Source organism: Phocoena phocoena, chromosome 21 (genome assembly GCF_963924675.1).
Source record: "Phocoena phocoena chromosome 21, mPhoPho1.1, whole genome shotgun sequence".
In the NCBI taxonomy this organism is placed as follows: Eukaryota; Metazoa; Chordata; class Mammalia; order Artiodactyla; family Phocoenidae; genus Phocoena; species Phocoena phocoena.
In genome coordinates this window covers 19727644-19738841 of record NC_089239.1, presented here as the reverse complement: position 1 = coordinate 19738841, position 11198 = coordinate 19727644, and positions in this window count along the sequence as shown.

The following is an 11198-nucleotide window of genomic DNA, read 5'->3' as shown; positions in this document are numbered from 1 at the left end:
GAACGTTTGCTGATCCCAAGAATCTCGAAACTTGGATTTCAAAGCTGTGCAAGGGACAGAAGACAAGGCTTTGGGCCTCCGCAAGGTAAAGATTTGGAAGTGAGATCCTTGCATAAATTCAGAACTCATAAATCAGGAAATAAAAGCTTCTAAGAAAAGTAAAGAAGTGAAAAAGGGACTTATCCATCTCGGTCTGAGTCCTGGGAAAGGAAAAAAATTTCCCCTTGAGAATGAAAAACCACAGTCCTACCCTGAAACAGGTTTGGATTTTGAGTTTATATACTTCAGCAGGGTCTAAGAAAACCTAAGCCAAGAAACAAATGTAAAGAAATCCCAGGTAGGGAATGTTTTGGAACCCGAGGCTGAAACAAATATAAAACTTCCCTTGAGTGACATACTCACAACTGGGGCCCACAAACTTCCCACCAGTTAAGAATGGCTGACCAAGCACCCACAAATCAAAACTGCAAAACACATAAATTATGTGTTGATTCTGCTGACTCTGGCCCATATTAGCTTATTTCCTTATGTAGAAGTAGAAGGGGGTCAAGAATTTTTAAAACTCCATCAATTCAATAGGAGCCAGGAAAGAAACATAAATAATTGAGGCAAAAAAAAAAACAAAAAAACAACCCACCTAAATAAGAGAGTATAATAAATCTAAACGTCAGTAATCACCATAAATCTAAATGGCTTAAACCAGTCACTTAAACACAAATAATGAAACTAGACACAAAAACTTAATCCACCCGTGCAGTTTAAAAGAGCCCACCTAGGGCTTCCCTGGTGGCACAGTGGTTGAGAGCCCGCCTGCCGATGCAGGGGATTCGGGTTTGTGCCCCGGTCCAGGAAGATTCCCGCATGCTGCGGAGCAGCTAGGCCCGTGAGCCATGGCCGCTGAGCCTGCACATCCGGAGCCTGTGCTCCACAATGGGAGAGGCCACAACAATGAGAGGCCCGCGTACCGCAACAACAACAACAAAAAAAGACAATAAAAGAGCCCATCTAAAACATGAGAATATATACAAAGAACTCTTAAGACTCAACAATAAGAAAACAAACAACCCAATTAAAAAATGCACCAAAGACCTTAACAGACTCCTCACCAAAGAAGATATTCATATGGCAAATAAACATATGAAAAGATGTTCCACAACATGAGTCATCAGGGACATGCACTTTAAAACAAGTGAGAGATACCACTATACACTATTAGAATGGCCAAAACCCAGAACACTGACAAAACCAAATGCTGACAAGGCTGTGGAGCAACAGGAACTATCACTCATTGCTGGTGGGAATGCAAAATGGCACAGCCACTTTGGAAGACAGTATGGTGGTTTCTTACAAAACTAAATATACTCTTACCATGCGATCCAGCAATTGTGATCCTTGGTATTTAGCCAAGGCTTTGAAAACTTATGTCCACACAAAAATCTGCACATGGATGTTTATAGCAGTTTTATTTAAAATTGCCAAAGTTTGGAAGCAACCAAAATGCTCTTCACTAGGTAAATGGATAAACAGGTGTCCCTATGATGGAATATTATTCAGTGCAAAAAAGGAAATGAGCTATCAAGTCAAGAAAAGAAATTGAGGAAATTTAAATGCGTATTACTAAGTGAAAGAAGCCAATCTAAAAAAGACTACATACTAGAAATGCACAACCTGCCAAGACTGAATCAGGAAGAAATAGAAAATATGAACAGACCAATCACAAGCACTGAAATTGAAACTGTGATTAAAAATCTCCCAACAAACAAAAGCCCAGGACCAGATGGCTTCACAGGTGAATTCTATCAAACGTTTAGAGAAGAGCTAACACCTATCCTTCTCAAACTCTTCCAAAATATAGCAGAGGGAGGAACACTCCCAAATTCCTTCTACGAGGCCACCATCACCTTGATACCAAAACCAGACAAGGATGTCACAAAGAAAGAAAACTACAGGCCAATATCACCGATGAACATAGATGCAAAAATCCTCAACAAAATACTAGCAAACAGAATCCAACAGCACATTAAAAGGATCATACACCATGATCAAGTGGGGTTTATTCCAGGAATGCAAGGATTCTTCAATATACGCAAATCTATCAATGTGATAAACCATATTAACAAATTGAAGGAGAAAAACCATATGATCATCTCAATAGATGCAGAGAAAGCTTTCAACAAAATTCAACACCCATTTATGATAAAAACCCTCCAGAAAGTAGGCATAGAGGGAACTTTCCTCAACATAATAAAGGCCATATATGACAAGCCCACAGCAAACATCATCCTCAATGGTGAAAAACTGAAAGCATTTCCACTAAGATCAGGAACAAGACAAGGTTGCCCACTCTCACCACTCTTATTCAACATAGTTTTGGAAGTTTTAGCCACAGCAATCAGAGAAGAAAAGGAAATAAAAGGAATCCAAATCGGAAAAGAAGAAGTAAAGCTGTCACTGTTTGCAGATGATATGATACTATACATAGAGAATCCTAAAGATGCTACCAGAAAACTACTAGAGCTAATCAATGAATTTGGTAAAGTAGCAGGATACAAAATTAATGCACAGAAATCTCTGGCATTCCTATATACTAATGATGAAAAATCTGAAAGTGAAATCAAGAAAACACTCCCATTTACCATTGCAACAAAAAGAATAAAATATCTAGGAATAAACCTACCTAAGGATATGAAAGACCTGTATGCAGAAAATTATAAGACACTGATGAAAGAAATTAAAGATGATACAAATAGATGGAGAGATATACCATGTTCTTGGATGGGAAGAATCAACATTGTGAAAATGACTCTACTACCCAAAGTAATCTACAGATCCAATGCAATCCCTATCAAACTACCACTGGCATTTTTCACAGAACTAGAACAAAAAATTTCGCAATTTGTATGGAAACACAAAAGACCCCGAATAGCCAAAGCAATCTTGAGAACGAAAAAAGGAGCTGGAGCAATCAGGCTCCCTGGCTTCAGACTATACTACAAAGCAACAGTAATCAAGACAGTATGGTACTGGCACAAAAACAGAAAGATAGATCAGTGGAACAGGATAGAAAGCCCAGAGATAAACCCACGCACATATGGACACCTTATCTTTGATAAAGGAGGCAGGAATGTACAGTGGAGAAAGGACAGCCTCTTCAATAAATGGTGCTGGGAAAACTGGACAGGTACATATAAAAGTACGAGATTAGATCACTCCCTAACACCATACACAAAAATAAGCTCAAAATGGATTAAAGACCTAAATGTAAGGCCAAAAACTATCAAACTCTTAGAGGAAAACATAGGAAGAACACTCTATGACATAAATCACAGCAAGATCCTTTTTGACCCACCTCCTAGAGTAATGGAAATAAAAACAAAAATAAACAAATGGGACCTAATGAAACTTCAAAGCTTTTGCACAGCAAAGGAAACCATAACCAAGACCAAAAGACAACCCTCAGAATGGGAGAAAACATTTGCAAATGAAGCAACTGACAAAGGATTAATCTCCAAAATTTACAAGCAGCTCATGCAGCTCAATAACAAAAAAACAAACAACCCCATCCAAAAATGGGCAGAAGACCTAAACAGACATTTCTCCAAAGAAGATATACAGAATGCCAACAAACACATGAAAGAATGCTCAACATCATTAATCATTAGAGAAATGCAAATCAAAACTACAATGAGATATCATCTCACACCAGTCAGAATGGCCATCATCAAAAAATCTAGAAACAATAAATGCTGGAGAGGGTGTGGAGAAAAGGGGACACTCTTGCACTGCTGGTGGGAATGTGAATTGGTTCAGCCACTATGGAGAACAGTATGGAGGTTCCTTAAAAAACTATAAATAGAATTACCATATGACCCAGCAATCCCACTACTGGGCATATACCCTGAGAAAACCAAAATTCAAAAGGAGTCATGTACCAAAATGTTCATTGCAGCTCTATTTACAATAGCCCGGAGATGGAAACAACCTAAGCGCCCATCATCGGATGAATGGATAAAGAAGATGTGGCACATATACACAATGGAATATTACTCAGCCTTAAAAAGAAATGAAATTGAGCTATTTGTAATGAGATGGATAGACCTAGAGTCTGTCATACAGAGTGAAGTAAGTCAGAAAGAAAAAGACAAATACCGTATGCTAACACATATATATGGAATTTAAGGGAAAAAAATGTCATGAAGAACCTAGGGGTAAGACAGGAATAAAGACGCAGACCTACTGGAGAACGGACTTGAGGATATGGGGAGGGGGAAGGGTGAGTTTTGACAGGGCGAGAGAGAGTCATGGACATATACACACTAACAAACGTAGTAAGGTAGATAGCTAGGGGGAAGCAGCCGCAAGGCACAGGGATATTAGCTCAGGGCTTTGGGACAGCCTGGAGGGGTGGGATGGGGAGAGTGGGAGGGAGGGAGACGCAAGAGGGAAGACATATGGGAACATATGTATATGTATAGCTGATTCACTTTGTTATAAAGCAGAAACTAACACACCATTGTAAAGCAATTATACCCCAATAAAGATGTTTAAAAAAAAATAAAATAAAATAAAAAAGACTACATACTGTATAATTCCCACTTTATGACATTCTGAAAAAGGCAAAACTATGAAGACAATTTAAAAAACAGTGGTTTGTGGGGAGAGAGGGAGGTGGAGGGAATGAATAGGCAGAGGACAGAGGATTTTTAGGGCAGTGAAAATACTCTGTGTGATATTATAATAATGGATATTCATCATTATACTTTTGTCCAAACCCATAAAATGTACAACACTAAGAGTGAACCCTAAGGTAAACTATGGACTTTGGGTGATTAGGATGTGTCCATGTAGGTTCATCCTTGGTAAAAAAAAAATAAATGTACCATTCTGGTGAGTGATGGGAGTAGGGAGTAAACTCAGCAAAGAGCACAAGCATTGTTGTGTGTTTCCTACTGGTAAAAGATCCAGACCATTAAAATAATCAGTCCTTTAATCCTTCCTTCTGATGATTCACATCCTCAAAAGTTTATCAAATCTTATCAAAATATCATTTACACAAGAAGCATTCAATGTACATTTTAATAAAAATAGAGCAGGTTTGAGGAGAAGAACTACAGTAGTAATAGCTGCAGTTCAAACTATTCTATTTCATACTTCAAGGTTTCCATCTTCCACTACTACCATTTCTACCTCCCTGCTCTTTGCTCCTCATTTCTCTTATCTAGTTATTGCTTTCCTCTCTTCATTCAGACCCAAAGGGATAAGAAGTGGTGGAAAATCACAGAGAACTGGTAAGATATAGAAAATGGGGCCCAAGAAGACCTTTTGATCCATATTGCATAACGCCAGACCTAAGTGCTGATTTTCCATTTTGGGCCTTTCTCAGTTTCTCCTTTTCTTTTACTTTTGCTCCTGTCTAAGCATCACCTGCTCTGACTTGAAACACTGCTTCTAACATCCCTTAACACAAAGAAATAACCAAAGCCCTGAAAGGCCTGGAGATCAGGGATAAGTATTTGAATCATTTGACTTTAAACCGATTCTTGAAAAAGCCATTAGCTTCAACACGGCATCTATATGCACAGAGAAAACTTCACCCACACACCACTACAAAAGCAGTAGCAGCCTTTGCCATGAATCTTGGGAAACCCCTCATTTTTCCTGAGATGCAAAGGTTGGCCAGGCCTGCTTTGTCAGGAATGACATTGTTATGTAAGGATCATAGGTGGATGGGGCTGGGTGTGTTATGGTATATAAGGGATGAAAGTGGGGATATTTCTTATTTACAAATGTATGTCCTTTATTCTCCAAAGTCTGAGTTCAAACACCTCTCAGTTCATATCTTTGAACAAAATCTCACTGCATCACTGATGGAGTTACCCACTGCATTAATAATGTCATAATTCCATTGACTTTAACCTGATTAAATATGCACTTGTCTTTAAAGAAAAAACTGGAGAAAATATGCTTCGTCAAAGAATTTACAATGCCTGCAGTGTATGGAAATGGTTTTGTTTCAGACATAATGTAGGATTATGTCTAGAAAGCTGTGCTGCATCTGCACATCTCATATAGATTTACTTCCTGAACCTGATTTGCTGTTGTTTTTTCCTTTGTGCCAGGCATTGCAGAATTAATATTTTTATCAGCATTAGAGAATAACAGTTTATTTACTGAATCAAAAGTGCAATCTCATTCCATCACATTTCAAAGTCAGTACCTGCTCAGGGGCCCTTTTGAAGGTCATTAAGCATCACAGAGCGAGTCACGATATACATTTCCCTGCACACTGAGGATGCAGAAATCACAACACTCTGATTGACCTTGGCTATATTGTGAGGAGACCGTTTTGGTAACCACAGGTTACTAGCATTGAGCTGCTAGGTGACCAGTTGCACAGAACTTCACTTAAGTTACTGAATAAAAACTGACTTGGGATCTTTAGTGTGATGGTAGTTGGGGTTGACAGCAGTGCTACAGGAATAAGGACTGGTTCCCAGAGCAAGTCTATAAAGAGCAAAGTGGTGAATGTATTTTCAACCACACAATTTCTCCAACAGGTCAACTGTAATTCTCATACAGCTGAACCAGAGTCCTGAAGTGAATATTGAGTAAGAGCAGCCCTACCTTTATTCCAAAGCACCTGAATTCTCTGAATTTTATTAATACGCTATTTTGTTCTATCAAATAAATTCCACTTGATTCCTTAAAACAACTTCTGTAGCAGTTTGTAGGTAAAATTATAAATTTGCATAATTACTTCATTTGAAGTTATTAAACTGCTAAGGCAGCAAAAGTGATTAAACTAACTTTCATTGAACTCTAATCATTCAGGGAAACAATACCTTTCCCCTCAAAAAAGTACCAATTTCCTAGAAATGCACGTCATGGCTTTATTTCCTTTGCTAATTGATCCTGGTTATTTAATTCAATAACTTTTATAAAGTTAAAATTATAAAGATTTAATTGACTTTTGCTTCACTTCCAATTATGTCTAATTTGTTTCTATTCAGTCTCATTAAATCCAATTATGGTTGGACTAATTGTAATTATTCCCAATAGCTCATTTACTCTAAAATAAGGACTCTCTCCTCTGTTACTTTCAAGTAATTTTTCATCAGAGTTAGGTAGGGTCTATTAATTATATTAATATAAATGGCTTCTTATATGCATCAATAAGTTTGCATTTAGCAGTTAGGCAATCCCTGCAACTCAGCAAATCTAGCAAGACCTTAGATACAGCACAGCTATATAGGTAGCTTCCCAGTAGCCGTCATTAGTATCAGTTGTAATTGGTAATCACTTGGTTTCACATTTCATTACCCTAGTTATAGAAACTTGTAAAAAACTACAGAATTTGAATAAAAGGAAGAGAAGGACAATATGAATAACATTCACAGACATTTGGAAGAGGTGGTACTTTCTCAGAAATGATGCATTCCTAGAGCAAGATCATTTTGTATTTTGTTTTTTAAATATCTATTTCCATTTTGACAAATTATCATAAAAGCCTAGAAAGGAACACGTATAACAAAATTTTTTTAAAAGGTAATCTGGGCTTTCATTTAAGACTATATTAAAGATTCATTACTAATTTTTCTTAGAAGGAAAAAGCAATAAGTTACTTTTGTATGATGAAAAGCAGAGAGGATGAGAAAATGGAACAATAAATGTTTCAAGTGGGAAAAATGGGATTTTTTTTTTGGTTTCTTACTGATTTTCTATCCTGATATCAGAAAATACGGGAAAAGACAAAAGCACATTTTTCAAGACATATAGGACTTGAAACAAATGATTGTTAAAAATTATTTTGCAGAGCTAACAAAAATCTCTGTGACTCATTTCTTCCATCTAAAGAACCTAAGATACTGTATGATTCTATTTATATGAATTCTTGAAATAAAATTATAGAGATGAAGAACAGAATAGTGGTTACCAAGGGTAAGAGCTGCAGGGGAAGAGGGTAGGTGTGGCTGCCAAGGGATACATAAGGAAGCCTTGTGATGATAGTACAGTTCTTTATCTTGATTGTAGTGGTAGTGATGACACAAATCTACACACATGATAAAACTGTATAACTATATCAGGTTTTGATACTGTACTATAGTGATATAAGATGCCACCATTGGGAGAAAATGAGTCAAGAGTACATAAGATGACCCTGTACGTTTTTTTGCAAGTTTCTGTGAATTTATAATTATTTCAAAATAACTTTTAAAACGTAACACCTAAAATCCATCACTTTCAGAAAGAAAAAAAATGAGGACTAATGGATCTGTTCAATAATGTCAAATATGCAGTAGTCCATAAGAGAGCCATTTTCTGTCCATTCACGATGTAGCCGTCATTTAGCCTCCTTCTGTTGTGCTCTGAAGGACTTGAGCACTTCCTATAACATTTGTTACTAATTTCATACTGAACCAAAAAATGTAAAATGATAGAATAATTGTCTGTAATAACTGTGAAATAAAAATTACATCTCTGCCCCTGGTTCCTGACACAGAGCTCCTAAAAATCCCTATAGTTTCCTCATTGATAAGAGCACTAGGAGCATCTTTTGTTCCAATCTTTGACCCCATCCATGATACAGGGCTCCTAAATCCCCTGGAAGTTCCTGGTAGTAGTGTCTTTTGTCTTAATGAGGTGAGGTGGGCTCCTGGGTGGGGCTGGTCACCAGAAAGGCCAAGCCAGGATTAGAGGCTTGGAATTTTCAGCCCCATCTCCCATTCTCCAGAGAGGGAAGAAGAGCTGGAAATAGAGTTAATAATTGACCATGCCTACATGGTGAAGCCTACATAAAATCCTAATTGTATGCAGTTTGGAGGGCTTCCAGGTTGGTGTATACTTCTCCGAATCAGGAGGGTGATGCAGCCCAACTCCACGGGGACAGAAGCTCCTATGTTCAGGACCCTCCAAGACCTTGCCCTAAGTACCTCTTCAATCTAGCTGTTTATCTGTATCCACTGTCATATCCTTTACTATATAATAAACCAATAAACATAAGTATTTCCCTGAGTTCTGTGAGCCACTCTAGCAAATAATCAAATCCGAGGAGATTGTCATGGGAACCTCCTATTTAGAGCTGATTGGTCAGAAGCACACGTAACAACATAGACTTGCAACTGGCATCTGAAGGAGTGGGGGCAGTCCTGTGGGACTGAGCCATTAACCTGTGGGACCTGACACTATCTCCAGGTAACTAGTGTCAGAATTGAGTTAAACTGTAGGACAACCTACTGGTGTCACAGAGTTGCAGGAAAACACACACCACAGACACACACACACACACACACATACACACAACACATCTGGTGTCAGAAGTGTGAGTGTGATAGTAACAGAAAAACAAAAGGAAGAGTAGAGTAGGTTTTCTTTCCAATAACAACTAGTATTTTTATTTATAAGGGAAATAATGATAGAAAACTAAACATTTGGGGCTTCCCTGGTGGCGCAGTGGTTGAGAGTCCGCCTGCCGATGCAGGGGATGCGGGTTTGTGCCCCGGTCTAGGAGGATCCCACATGCCACGGAGTGGCTGCGCCCGTGAGCCATGGCTGCTGAGCCTGCGCATCCGGAGCCTGTTGTTCCGCAACGGGAGAGGCCACAGCAGTGAGAGGCCCGCGTACCGCAAAAAAAAAAAATTAAACATTTGGGGTAAAGGATAGGATATTGATAATGTTACGATGGCAAAATACATTGGAAAGACAGCAAAATAAAGGAATTGGAAATAAAATAGCTCAGTACTATGAGGAAATCCTGGAACTGAGAAGCAGAAGAGTTGAGGTTACACTGTGTTTCTGCCTTAAACCTGATGGATAAATTTGGATAACTCACTCCCTTTCCCTGAGTCTCAATTTTTTTTTTCTACAAAATATTGATAGAAGGAAACAGAGCATCTCCAAGGTCCCAAAATACTGGCATTCTCTAACTCTATATAATTGGATCTCTAATTCCAATTTTAATAATACTTCTGTGCTGCACTGCAGGCAGTATGTCTAAACACTCATGTTGGTCCTAATAAATAATTAAATCTAGCATTTGGCAGCTGGAGGTTATTGCACTGTTAAGTATTCTTGAAACTCATTCTATCAGTGTATCAAGAAAAAATGCTAACAACTTAATAGATATAAAGCCTATTAGCAACGGCAACTGCTGTGTTATCTCAGAAGACCTTGTGAGGATAATGCTAAGAAGCGGCTTATGCTGAAAATTAGCCTAATTTTCCCCCAAGATGCATCAAAATGATTAACCATTTCATTCATAGCAATTCGCTGCTCTGAAATATCTAAATATCTTCCTAAAATTTGCAGTTTCCAGACTGACATTATACCAGTTCTTTATGCAAGTATTAATTTCATCCTCATTTGCTTAAGCATCATGAATAATAGCAACCTTGCAATTCATTGCAACATCTTTACACACTTGTTTATACTTGTGATCATAATAATGTCAATCTTAAAATTCTTATCAAAAAACCCAGGAAAGAAAACATGTAACATGGGGCTAAATATCTAGGATGCCCATAAATAGTCAATAGATAAAAGGCAATACAAGTCATCTCTGACAGTGCTATGAAAAGACATCAAGTTGAGCATTATCAAGTTAATAAAAAAAATTTCTTAACTAGCTGCTGAACATTAAAGTTATAATGTCTGCAACCGAGATATAAGCCTATTCGAGAATAAAGGTAATATACACATGAACATCTCTGGTAAACTCTAGCTGACCCCAGCATGAGAGAAAACAGGGAGGAAGTGTAATGAGATATTAGATCTCCCAATATAAGGCTTGACTCTCCAGGAGGTGAAGGAACAGTATTACTGCCCCACATGACTCTTTTCCATCTGTTTTGATCATCCAGGCAGACCTATACTGAAACAAAATGAAAGCACTAACATACAGTTTCCTTGGCTGCATTTTTCTTAGTTTCACACAGAGAAATGCCTAGTCATAGTGTCACACACCACACTCCTAACCCCAGGGTTTTGCATTCTCAGGCTATTGGTCACAAAATGCACAAGGCAGTGCAAACATATCACTATAACTAGAAATACTGCACAAAAGAGACATTCCACAGATAGCTGGTCAGAGCAAAACAATGATTCTGGGGCACCAGCAATCCCACCTGACACAATGTCCTAGCTTCTTTGTTGGCTACCAGTTGATTCCCATCCCCCTGAAGGCACAACAGAATAGAACACAG